The 14,622-nt window shown below is 31.1% G+C and overlaps 1 non-coding gene across 1 annotated transcript; it reads right to left on the bottom strand.

The window, feature by feature from the left end:
• Positions 1-493: 493 nt before the first annotated feature.
• TRNAR-CCG (transfer RNA arginine (anticodon CCG)) lies at positions 494-567 on the bottom strand. The gene has a single exon. It is a non-coding gene; the product is annotated as a tRNA-Arg (tRNA).
• Between the last annotated feature and the right edge of the window lie 14,055 nt (positions 568-14,622).

The following is a 14,622-nucleotide window of genomic DNA, read 5'->3' as shown; positions in this document are numbered from 1 at the left end:
ATAATATCCACATTCTTTACAAACACTTTGATTCTCTCTCAAGAATATGAGATATAGTAAGTTCTCGCAATTATCGCATTGAGCCCATAACTTCTTAATTTTAGCGTAATCAATACTTTTATTCTTGTTTTTCTCCATCTCATTGGCATCCTTACTATCCCTTTCGACCGAATTTTTTAGTAATGCAGTTATTTTACACTTGTCTTCGAACCACTCCTTTATAGACATAGAGTTTTCCTTCCATATAAAGGTGAAAATTGTTACTTTTCCTATATTATTTTGTATGAAGAGAAGTCGTATAAGTATAAATACAATGATGAAAATTATTAATCAATAGTGGAATGAATCATTGAGAAATCATTTCCATTCATTATTGATTAGGAATCTGAAGTATCGATCCGGGATTATGATAGAATACTTTATTCTATTATAAAGAAAGATTCTCTCCTATACCGCGATGGAAAGGAATTTTCATTTAAAATACAACATCTTTTGGGCTAGAAGGGATTTGAACCCTTGACTTCACGGTCCGGAACCATGAGCTCTGATCCGCTGAGCTACCAACCCTATCGAATGATCTATAAGATCATTGTAAAGGATGAATAGGATTCGTTATCAAATGCTTGACCAAAAAAATTTCATAAATAACTCTGTTTGAGATATTTAACCTTGGAAATATCTATATATCAATATCTACATAGATATTGATATATAGATATTAATATATGGAAATTCCATATATTGATATCTGAAATTCCATATCTCCGCTCACGATTTGGACTAATATTTGGGGTAGTAGTAAAAGATTGGGCCGAGTCCGATTGGTAGAACGAAAGTCACTGGATTACAAGCGATCAATCACATCAAATTCAAATTTGATCTCCTTCCATATTTCACAAGCAGCAGCTAGTTCAGGACTCAATTTACAAGCTTCACGGATCACTTCATTACCTTCACGAGCAAGATCACGTCCTTCATTACGAGCTTGTACACAAGCTTCTAGAGCAACCCGATTAGCTACTGCACCAGGTGCATTTCCCCAAGGATGTCCCAAAGTTCCCCCACCAAACTGTAGTACGTAATCATCCCCAAAGATCTTGGTCAGAGCAGGCATATGCCAAACGTGAATACCTCCTGAAGCTACGGGCATAACACCTGGCATAGATACCCAATCTTGAGTGAAGTAAATACCACGACTTCGATCTTTTTCGATAAAATCATCACGCAGTAGATCAACAAACCCTAAAGTTACGTCTCGTTCCCCTTCAAGTTTACCTACTACAGTACCGACGTGAATATGATCCCCACCGGACATACGCAATGCTTTAGCCAGTACCCGGAAATGCATACCATGATTTCTTTGTCTGTCAATAACTGCATGCATCGCGCGGTGAATGTGAAGAAGTAGGCCATTGTCTCGGCAATAATGAGCCAAAGAAGTATTTGCGGTAAAACCTCCCGTCAGGTAGTCATGCATAACGATAGGAACTCCCAATTCTCTTGCAAATATTGCCCTTTTCATCATTTCTTCACATGTACCTGCAGTAGCATTCAAATAATGTCCCTTAATTTCACCCGTCTCAGCCTGAGCCTTATTAAGGGCTTCCGCACAAAAGACAAAACGATCTCTCCAGCGCATGAATGGTTGGGAATTTACGTTCTCATCATCCTTAGTAAAATCGAGTCCACCACGGAGACATTCGTAAACTGCTCTACCATAGTTTTTGGCTGATAGACCCAATTTTGGTTTGATAGTACATCCCAATAAAGGACGACCATATTTGTTCAATTTATCTCTTTCAACTTGGATACCATGAGGTGGACCCTGAAAAGTTTTGGAATAAGAAGGGGAATCCGCAAATCTTCCAAACGTAGAGCCCGTAAGGCCTTGAATCCAAATACACTACCTACAATGGAAGTGAACAAGTTAGTAACAGAACCTTCTTCGAAAAGGTCTAAGGGGTAAGCTACATAGGCAATAAATTGAGTCAAAACCATTTTAGAAATTTAATATTCATTTTGGACTATTGCCTAGGAATCTTTCAGAGGTGATTCGAGACTGTGGCTCAGGAATATCGATAATGACACTGGTATTAAAAATCGCCTCTTACATGATAACAAGAAGCGAAAATTAGAATCAAATTGAATTTAAATATTTTTATTTAAAAATTAAATTTAAATTAATAAATTTAAATGCTATAATTAAATAAATGTAGATATTAGGATGTGTTATTAAATTATTTTTTATGTAAAAGTTATGGTTCTAAATTTTATGGACAAAAACATAACTATGTTAAGGGTTGGTGTAGCTGGTCTAAAGAAGGTGTTATCCCAAAATGATTTTTATAGTTTAGATTAAATATCCCTACGTCTCTGAATATAAATAATAATTATTCACAATAATTAGCTATAATTATTAATAATATTATAAATGTAAATTGAAAATTAAAATACTATAATATATTAACTATTTAAAAAATTAAAATCTCAATAATATATAAGTTTAATAATCTCTATGGAATAATTTAAATGATAATCCTTTTGGATATGAAATATTATATTTTTATTAAAATGTCCATGGAATAATTTATATGATAATCCCTTTTGATATGAAATATTATATTTTAATAGTGTCTATGGAATAATTTAAATGATAATCCATTTTGATAAGAAATATTATATTCTAATAATGTCTATGGAATAATTTAAATGATAATCCCTTTTGATATGAAATATTATGTAAGGGATGAAATCATCCATCCATCATATATATATTTATTCAATACTAGTATTTTTATATTTCAAAATATAATGAAATAAATTTTAAATAAAGAAGAAAGTATTTTCCAAGAAATCTATGGGTATATATCTATATATATATATAAAATACTTTTATATTTTAAAATATAATAAAATACTTTTTAAACAATTAGTTACATATTTTTAAATATAAATGATATCATTTGTTCCATAATATATAATTTTCAAAAAATTAAGTCCAGAAGGTTATTCTACAACCCAATATGATGTGTAGTGTAAAGAGGCTCATTCTATAATGTGTAGTGTAAAGATGTTTGTTCATTATGAAAGTTGAAATTTTACTATATCAACCAAAATAAATAATTAATTAAAATATAAATAAAAAAAATTAAATAATTTTACAAAACATTTAAATAATATCGCTCATAAAAAAATTTGCACGGAAAAAAAAATAAATCTCTTTCAAATCATATTAAATCTAGATTTGAAATAAATCTATAATAATCTTAAAATACTATTTTTAAAAAATTCACCATTATCACTAGCCAACTACATAGTACAATTAATGAATAATCAAAATCCAGGTACACGCACAAACTAAAACTATTTGAATACTTGGTAACATATTTCTCCCACTAAAATTCCGACGTGGAGGTACTCCGTGATGGTACATATTAACATTTTGGTTTCTCTCTTCTTCTTTTTTATGTAAGGCGGGATGTCTTAAAGAAAAGAAAAAATCCATGAAATTTCATCTAAAATAAAATTTGATATTTGAGTAGAAATCAAGATTCTAAAAGTGAGTGTCTTATCATAATTTCAAAACAAAATTGATTGAAATAAAACTTTACAATATCCAATGGTTTTTCTCAATTTGGAGTCAAGCGTATTTACGCTCTTTACAATGGCCTCACCCACCATCTCGATCTCGAGCGATTCATTGTATGAACACAATTATTTGCATCAATTTGATTCAACATAAGTGTGATTTTCAACATATACATAATGAGTGGGTGCATCAATTATCCTACAAAAGTCACTTGTGCTGTAAAGTTGAACTTAAGTAGCCCCTTCATGGATTCATGTCTCGGTAAAAATTCAACTTACTACCCAAGAAATAGATCACAAGAATTGTCAATGTGTGTACAAACCCATCCATGATAATAGTGTAGAAGACTTGAGGTGTGGTCATTTCATTTGCCATCAAGTTGCTGAGTCTCTCGTAGAAGTGTGCCCCAAGGTTTCTATCTAGCTCCTTTATGCATACTTCAAGTGTGTAAAGTGTGTAAGTTGTAGGTGAAGGTTTTAAATCTGCTTCTTTTTCAATGATTGCAATTTTTTTTGTGTGGTTAGAGTTTTTAAGTATAGGTGTCTAAATTCAGCCATATAATTTTAAGCAAAATTGTGATTTTTTGGTTTTTTAAAATACATTTTTGAATATATAAATGGGTTCAATGCCCTAAAAAGTATGAAACATTAAATTTTACACATTAAAAAACTTAATCTCAAGTTCTTAAAAATCTCTATGGGATTTTGATTAAAATTAACCAAAAAAAGGCTATAAGAAACTTCATTTTGTTAAACTACACCATTTTTTAAAGCAAGCTTGTGACTAGCCCTTTTCACCTAAATCCGACCATACAATTTTAAGCAAGCTTGTGATTTTTTGTTGTTTAACCCATAGACAAACAATCATTTTCACCTAAAGTCAACCATAAAATTTTAAGCAAGCTTGTGATTTTTTGTTGTTTAAAATACATTTTTGAACGCATAAATGGATACAAAAACCTGGAGGCACCGATTTTACAGATTAAACAATTTAGATTCAAGTTCTTAAAAATCTCTATGGGATTTTGATTAAAATTAACTAGAAAAGAATGCTCTGAAAAATGTCATTTCATCTATAAGCTGGAAAATACCATTTCATCTATAAGTTAGACAAAGCCATTTTTTTGTGGTGTTAGAGTTTCAATAGAAGAGATTTGGAACAAGTATGCTTATCTAGCCTTCTTAACCACTGCATTATAGTATTATCTTTTACCTATGGTTAGAAACTTCCATTACTCTTATAAATTAGGCGGATGTACAACATACTTTCTCAAGCAATGAAATGATTTACATTTAGTTTTATCTCTTTCATGTAGAAGGTTTTTATTTCGGTGTCTTTATAATCTTACATAGTATCAAAGCTTCTGGTGTTAGAGTTTCAAGCATGGTTACCAAATTCGGAAAATTACGAGATTTCGCCAATTTCGTTCGAATGCATCACAAATATTTTTTAAAATTTTGAAATTTCGTTATGTAAACAATTAGCGAAATTGGGATTGGAGAAATTGGGAATTGATGAAATTTGGACTGGAGAAATTGGGAATTGGCGAAATTGGGATTGGAGAAATTGGGATTTTTCAAATTGAAATTTTTGAATTTTTGTTGTTGTTTAAAATAGATTTTTGAATACATAAATGGTTTCAATGCCCTAAAAAACACATGAGACACTAAAATTTCTCTATTGAATAGTATCAAAGAAGGTACTTGATCAGCATGCCTCTATTGACGAGTATGTTGCTCAATTCAGGGCATTGTTGTTCCCATTAAAAGCATATGGAAAGGAGAAAAATGAAACTGAATGTATTTTTTTTATCTTGCCAAAACTAATGAGTCATTTTCAAGTTTCCACATCTACCTTTTATGAAACAAGGGATGCCATTGGTGACTCATTAAAAATTCCCAACTTTGAAACATTTTGTGATCATTTCATATGAAAACAATGTAAGCTGAAGTGGCTACATTTTCTCTCTACTTCTTGAAATAGGGCATTGGTGGCTCATAAATCTAAAGGTCAAAATAATGCCAAATCTTAATAAAAAGAAATATTTGGCTCAAAAGCCATGAGTCTGCCTCTAAGCCTAGTGATTGTAATACTAAGCATCCACCCTCCAGCTTCCACAAACAAAATATCCTCCTCCAAGAAAAAGAAGAAACAAGAACAAGAAGACAAAAAATGATGAAAATTGTACATTTTGTGGAAAACCTAGGCATATAGAAGCAAAGTGTTGGAAAATGTTGGATGTCTTAGATGATGCCATGAACAAGCACAATATCTCAATAGGAAAAGGACACCCTTTATCATCCCAAGACAGAGATATATCTAGAAATCATTAGATCAGGGAAAATTTTAAGAACCACCCTAAATTTTTATGTATAATAAATGGGCTAATCCCCATGATACATAGGAAAAATGGGAGGCAATTTTATCAATAATATAATATGTATATATAATTTTTTTGGCGAATCTCTCACCAGATTATATTATCTTGTACAATGATGGAGAATCTTTCACTGAATTATAAAATCTTGTAAGATCTTGGCAAATCTTTTTTGAATAATAATAAAAACTATGAAGCCTTGGCGAATGTTTTGTTAAAGTATGAAACCATATATGATAATGAGAAAACATATTCATTAAGTTGTAATATACTAACATACATGTTTGGAAAAAAGAAACATAATCTTCTCTTCCTACAAACAATGTTCCAAGTTTCACTGGTCGTGTTTGTCAAGGTTCTTACAATACACTCTTTCATATCCTTCTATTAGTTTTGATAATACTCCACAACAAAGTTCTTGTAGGCGTTGATATTGATAATGAGTTCTATCAAGGTAGGAGAGATTAATCTTTTCTCTACAACTTTTGTCAAGCTACCACTTTTTTCAAGTTATCAAATTTCTTTCTTATTCCATAGACTCCAACTGCAAGATAAAAAAAAAAACACATCAAGTTTGTTTACCCTAACACGTCAACAAGTAGCAAGAACCAACTATATTATATAAGAAAGTATTAGGTATCCCAAACGCTTGAAGGGGATCTAATTGAAAGAAGTGACCATTGTGAGAATCCTTGCAATCAATATATGAATATATAAATGTAGATTTATTATTATTTTAATTGGAAATTTTCAATTAAATAACAAAATTTAATTACGTCTCTCCAAATCTAAATTTCCTATTAGCATAATTCACTACCCTCACAGGTCTCTCATTTTTTAACAACATTGTAACATGTAGATTAATTTCCTTTTTGGTGAACAATCTCCACCTTTTAGGAAAATATGGTGCAATGGCTCCAACCCCTATAGATCATTAGGACAAATTAAGAATAACACAGAAGATGAAAGGTTGTACAAACTAGCTTATTTTTCAAACGACTAATCCAACATCAGTACCTAGTATTTTTCATGAAGATATCATATTAAGAATGTTTGAAAAATGGTGAGAAATATTTTGCGAGGGTAATGCAGAAAGAGTGATAAGGTTTCATTGTTTTGAATTTTTTTGTTAAATCAGAAAAAGTTAAAAACCAATATTAAAGGAGATATTGGTATTTTTTACTAAATTTTTGTGAGTGACAAAATGTAGCTTTAACCATTCACCTTAAGAAGTTTTTACAATATAATTTCCTAATTCTATTTAATATCTTCATTATCATAAAAACCAACCTATATCCATCTTAACTCCACATCTACCACTCTTAGGGGGATGAAATCTATTTATCCCTCTAAGCACTTGGTAGACCCAGAATTAAGATGGATCTAACATGATAGAATTTCCCCTTTAAATAGTCTATACTCACATGAATACCATGGTATTACCATGGGTCAATACCATGGGTTATCTTAAAAATTACTATTATTAATTTATAAAAATTAATAAAATTAATAATTGATTCTTTTTTTTTTTTATTTTAACCAAGTTAAAATGTTTAACATACATTAAATTACAACATCCATTTTTACTCTTGATACACCAAGCCCCGAGAGGGATCAAATATTTTTTCACTCTATGCTAGTTTGCATATTACAATATTGATCCCTCTCGGGCTTAGTAGATCCAGAGTAAAGATGGATCTATGCTGGTTTAATTCCCCCATTTAAATAGGCTACATTCCACGTGAATACCATGGCTCAATACCATGTGCCATTTTTATTTTTATTAATACTAATATTAGGGTTAATAATGTTTTTTTGCATGGTATTAATAATAATCTAGCCCATGGTATTTGGCCCATAGGTTTCACCTAAATATAATGCATTTTTTGAGTGTTTGTAAATATAAGGTGACTTATGGAGTAAATATAAAAAAATGTTTTATTTGTTTACCATACCTCTCATTTATTTATATTTTTATTAATTTACCACACCTCTTTTACAAATATTGTATTTGGCCCATAGGATTCACTTAAATAAAACCTCTTTTTTGAGCCTTCATAAATAGAAAGAGGGTTATGGACTAAATATAAAAAGAAGTTTTATTTATTTACCATACGTCTAGTTTATTTATATTTTTATTTATTTACCATACTTTTGAGTAAGTATAAAAAGAGGTTTTATTTATTTACCATACCTCCACTTTATTTATATTTTTATTCGTTTACACCCTTGCATGTATATAAGGTGACTTATGGAGTAATTATAAAAAATGTTTTATTTATTTACCATTCCTCTCATTTATTTATATTTTTATTAATTTACCATACCTCTTTTATAAATATGGTATTTGGCCAATAGAATTCACTTAAATAAAACCTATTCTTGAAAATTAGGGTGAATGGAAGGTTGTAACTCCTAATTTCACAGGCTAAATTTACCTTTTTTACCCTCTCCCTTAAAATAAGGTGGGCTATTTGAGGCAATTTGTAAAAATGTACTATGATACAAAATATTCGCCCACTAAAAATTTAAAACCCCTTAATTTCACCAAAGGGCAAACATTCGCCCCTAAAATTTTCCATGCATTAGATACGTGATTTAGAGGCATCACTTCATATGACTCCTTGTTAAGATATGTGCAAATTTATTGCCCATCTATCAGATATGTCATTCTAGTGACTTGAAAATAGTGGAGTTTTCTCCAAATCAAGTACTTATTAGAGAACTACACAATCCAATAATTGTTTTTGCTATTGAAATGTTGGCCATGCCTTCAGAATATATAAGTCACTCTGCTTTCATCCTTCCTTAGATTCTTCCTTTATAGCTCATGTTGATTACTTGAGTAGGGTTTGGCTTGAAATATTTGGCCATCTAAATTGCATATATTTGCAGCAAATGTTCAATCAAAGTTTGGTTTCATTTCTTCCAAAAGTTTCTTGTATTCATGGGGTACATTCAATTTGTGCTCTTAGAAAATAATGCCAAGATCCCTTTCCTAAAGGGAAAGCCTTAAGGGTGAAAACACATTTTGAGTTGGAAGATAGTGATTTAATGACTTTTTCAACTCTTCCTTTTTCAAGGGCCAAATATGCACTAATATTTTTTTATGATTTCTCATAATACTCTGGGGTGTACTTCATCAAGTACAAGAGTGAAGTCTTTGCAACATTAATACCTTTAAATCTATTATTCATAAACAATCTTCATGCTCCATCAAGAACTTACACACTCATAATGGGGAGGAATTTGTCAATAAGACATTTCAAAATTTTTGTACAGACATGGCATTCTTCATCAACACTCTATTCCATAAACTCCTCAAAATAATGGTGTTTTTGAAAGGAAGAATCAAACACTCAAAGAGATGGTTAATTACATGATTCAATCCAAGAAATTGGCACCTATCTTATGGCCCAAAGCAGTTAGTTATTCCAATTATATTCAAAATAGGATACCTTATAAGGTAGTTCATAATATGATTCTAGTGGAATCTTGGACACATGAGAAGCCTAATGTCACTCCTTTTGGTGTATTTGTAATTCCTACATTGGCGTTAATTCTAAATAAAAACTACAAAGTCATGGAAAAGAAGAGTGAACAATTGATATTTGTTGGTTACTTTGAGGACATGAAATCTTATCAGGTCATTGATCCTACCTTGAAGGAAGTTTTGTTCTTAAGAGATGCTCATTTTAACGAGAACAATACTCTAGGATCCTCTTCCCCTCCTTATTCATGATTAATTATTGATAATTGTTATAATCAATGTTATGATTTTGTAGATATAACATAAGAAGAAAATTCTACTAAGGGTGCTCAGGAAGAAGGAAGCATACCATCAACACCATCAGAACTTGAGAAATTAAATTAGGAGTAGCTTGTTATAGATTAACCCTTGAGGAGGAGCCTTCTCAAGAGAAAGGGTCCTAATAGATTTGGCTAGTATGCAATTGATTTTAGTTATCTAGCCTCAAATCAACCCTAGTCAAAAGAATCTCTCTTTTGGGTAATGTTATTTGTGAATATCCCCAACAGTTTTACGATGGTATTGGAATACTTCAATGGAAGATTCCATCACAAATTCGTATTCTTCTTTGATAAAGAATTATATTTGGAATCTTCTTCCTCTTCCCAAGGGATATAAGTTGGTCCATTGCAAGTGGGTCTATAGAACTAAATATGTTGTAGATGGATCTCTTAACAATTATAAGACACATCTTATAGCCACCAGATTTTCAAAACTTGGAGGAAATGACTATTTCAAGACTTTACGCATGTTTTGAACATGGATTCTATACACCATGTGTTTTTTCTAGATAACTCATATGGTTGGTTCGTTTACCTAATGGATGTAAGGAGTTCCTTTCTGCATGGAAATCTACATGAGGAGATGTACATGGAGTAGCCCCTTAGTTTTGTGTAGGATCCTTCCCTTTATTACAAGCTCCAAGGTTCATTATATGGCCTTAAATAGGCTCCTAGAGCTTTGTATGAGAAGATGGACAATTTTCTTCTTACTTGGCTCAATAGTTGTCATTCTAATCCCATATTTTACATTTAGAGATAGGGATTTGAATTATTGATTCTAGTTTTGTATGTGGATAACTTGATTCTTAAAGGGAGATCTTCATCTATGATTTAGAATGTTAAGGAAGCATTGGTGGGATAGTTTTCTATGGCATATAATAGCCTTCTAATTTTTTCTTCTTGGATTGCATGTTCGCTAGTCTTCAAAGGGACTGTCATCTTCCAGAAAAACTATGCACTTGATTTACTTTAACATTTTGGCATGGTTAATAGAAAGATTGTACCTACTCCTTTACATCTTGGCATTACTCTTACCACCAGTTTCACCTCACCATAAGTGGATCTTACATTATATCACAAACTACTTGGAAATCTAATCTATTTGGAACACACCATAAATGACATTTCTTATGTAGTCAAGCTAGTTTCTAGACCCTCTCAGGAACATAATCAAAGTCACTGGAAAGTAGTGAAGCATATTTTGATATATATTCAAGGAATTTTCAATTTTATCATTAATTATATTATTGTTGGTTCTCCTGAGCTTGTGGGTTTCACAGATTCTTACTAGGCTAGGTCAATGGATGATAGAAAGTCGACCTCTAGATTTTTTTTATTTCTTGGTTATTCTCCCATTGCATGGTCCTACAAGAAACAATCAATAATTGCATGATCTTGAACAAGATTCGAGTATCAAGCTAATGTTCTCACAAGTCAAGAAGTTCTTTAGCTACAATAGTTGTTGGTTATGTTTTGCATTCAATAAGATCAACCTACTCTTATGTGGTGTGATAGTAAGAGTGAAAAACATATTTCTAGAAATCTTGTCAAGCAACAAGGAACCAAATGAATTGAGATCCATATGCCCTTAATTTTCCAACTTATTCAAAATGGAATTATTAACCTGGTGTATGTAACTATTAAAGAACAAGTAGTACATATTTTCATAGAGTCCTTTTGCATCACCAAGGTTTTTGTAGTTACGACACATTCTTGGAGTGAAGGATGTTGTCCTTAGGGGATTATCTGAAGTCCCCTTCCTTCACCTTTTCATTTGTCTCTTTATTTCTTCCATTGTTTTTTTATGGACTCTCTTCTTAGGGGAAGCCTTTTCCTACATGTTTTTAGGAATCTTATTCCACTTATATGATAGTATACACAAGTACCTAAGCAAGACTCATTGTGAGGACCCTTCTTTATTTTTTCCCATTATGTTTCACTTATGGGGTGGTGTGAGAGTTCCAATAAAGGAGACTTGAAAATAGTCAACTTACATAACATCCTTATTGACTGCATTGAGAGTCTGATGTTCTAGTTATCACTAGAATATTCCATTGCTCCTATTAATTATGTCGATGTACAACATACTTTCTCAAGCAATGAAGTAATTTCTCTTCATTCTTCATTTGGTTTATCTCTTGGTATAAATTTATTACTTATTGTAATCTGATCCATGGGTGTTTTTACACTCTTACATGTGGAATTCAGTTCACATAATGTATGCATTGGAGCTGAGATGGGTGAAGTGGTGATACAAGAATTTCTTTTTCTCATTGATGTCCTATTGATGAAAAGGCTATGCTCTAAGGAAAGGAACGTTTCATGCCTATATCTATGTTTTTTGTACTCTTAAAGAAAGATTTAATATGTGATGCAATAGAGAAGGGATTGATTTCAGGAGTTGAACGATTCCACAAGTCTTGATGATGATTTTTATAGGTAGATAAAGAGTCTTGATTCTAAAAGAACATAGAAATCAAACAAGGTATTACTAAGGCCAGGTACTATCATGCAATGTGTGACCCTACAAGTTTTTCCAAGCCTAACAAACTCAAATTTCTTGGGCTAAATCTCTCTTCACTTTCTGGGGATGCCGAACATTCGATTTTCAACCTCTTTTCGAAGCCCTCAAAACCAGAACAAAGCATGGTGTTTAGGTCAATTCTAACAATTGTTGCCATTTGATATTTTCATATTTGTTTTATGTTGAATACTACAAGAGTCTATAATATCCTTCAGAGGAATGTCATTGAAATAATATTTGATCTTTAGATTTATCGAGTTTTATAATTTACATGAATTAGTTCCTAAAACATTTCTCATGTAGCCCCACTTTTGGATGACATACTAGTTGTACATTTAATTTGATTATATCTAGAAACCTTTGATCTAGTTAGCTTTTGATGTTAGCTTTGGGTGTCAAAGGGAACAAAACTGACACTTGAATTCCTATTCTTGAAAAGCCATAGAAATTATGCTTCCCAAGACTTGAACATCAACACAATATTTGTTGAACTGGGCTAGAGTGAAAAAGAAGGTGAAACACAAAGAAGCCTTTTAAAAACACTTGGGATAAGAAATCCAATGTAGAAGAAGAGATATCACAATAACCAACAACCAATTCATTAATGGAAAACATCACTATAAATTTGCTCAATTTCTTTAGAGTGATGATATTAAATTCACACATCTAGAATAAACCACAAAAATGCATCAACCATAATAGAAAATATTGGCCGTGCACACCCATGAGGGTTGGAAGACCACTAAGTTGTCCAGAAAACACTCAAAACAATTATTATAAAATAAAATTTACTAAGTAGTCCTTGAGAGTGAAATATGAAATGTCCAAAAATTTAACTGATTGCTACTAGTTATGTCAAGCAATCATAGCTAACTTTTGACGCATTAAATATAATTGATACTTACATTATATTTAAGATATTGTCATTAATTATATCCTTTAAAGAATATTTGAACACCATATTCTCAAAACATTCAGATACCATTTTGTATGGCCTCACTTCTCACCATTTATTTCACTTTTTCAGAATTTTTCCCCAATGCCTCAATCATCTCAAACCCAAAAACACTTTTCAAACTATAGACCATTTATAACTAAAACAATAAAAGTCACAAGTCACAAATATTTCACCCTATAAACCATCTACCTAACAATTCAACCAAATTTGACTCCTTTACTAAATTATAGTTCAACTGAAGTTCGAAGTGCCATATTTGTGCTATATTTAATTATAGTTCAACTGAACTTCAAAGTGTCATATTTGAGTTTTCTATAAGATTGTTCTGAAAAGAAAAATGACACTTATACTCATCGTTCAAGGAAAATGACACTTATACTCATCGTTCAAGGATTGCAGAAGATTCGCAACCAAGTTGATTTAGAGAAGGATTGAAGAAGATTCGCAACCAAGTTGATTTAGAGAAGGAATGCCTTCTTCCACGGGAAGTGATTAAAATGGGAGAAGCATCACCTTCTTATTGGGAAAACACATAATACATGTTGTTGGTTGATGGTTGAAACGATGATGTGACTGAAAATAGTGAGCAAGGAATTTTTAATGCCACTTTAACGAAAGTTAATGTAGATGAAATCTCAGTCTTGTAATATGAGAGCATAAATGATAAATGGTTGAAGAATCGGTGGCTAAATCCTTGGAATAGATTTTTATTATTTTTTAATAATTTTTTCTTATGATTATTTCTATTGAAAATCAAGAAAAGAGAGTCACCTTTTGTGCATCAACAATAAATTTAAATTTTAAAATTTAATTTTTAACTTTAAAAATATAATTTAAATTTTAAATTTATATATATATATATATATATATATATATATATATATATATATATATATATATATATATATATATATATATATATATATATAGATATATATCATCTAATAGTTTATAAGGTATAGCATATATGGTGATAGCGTGTTATGTTAAAGTACTCGGTGGTGAAAAGGTCACAAGTTGAAAATTTCATGTACAAAATTAGAGTCATGCTAAGGGTTGGTGTGACCTAGGCCGGGTGTGACCCTTCTACATGATTTTGATAGTTTAGGTACCCTTCAGTCATGACTACTCAAGCCACTGGTTAATCATAGTAGTCATCTCAAAACTCACACTATATAACCAAAAACAAAAATTATCTAATACAAATAAAATTTACTTAACCACCCATCATGACATAAACTACTTATAAACAAATATAATAAAAATATCTATCCTTTGACTCAACTTTCCCAATAATTTATATTCAAGGATCTTAAGAAAGATTCACTAGTTAATATATTATATTTTTTAATCAAAATATAAAT

This window comes from Pinus tabuliformis, chromosome J (genome assembly GCF_031772625.1).
Source record: "Pinus tabuliformis cultivar Carrire ecotype Pingquan chromosome J, CPIR1, whole genome shotgun sequence".
In the NCBI taxonomy this organism is placed as follows: domain Eukaryota; kingdom Viridiplantae; phylum Streptophyta; class Pinopsida; order Pinales; family Pinaceae; genus Pinus; species Pinus tabuliformis.
Note: the sequence above shows the minus strand (reverse complement) of the source record. Positions and strands in the feature narration are given on the sequence as shown.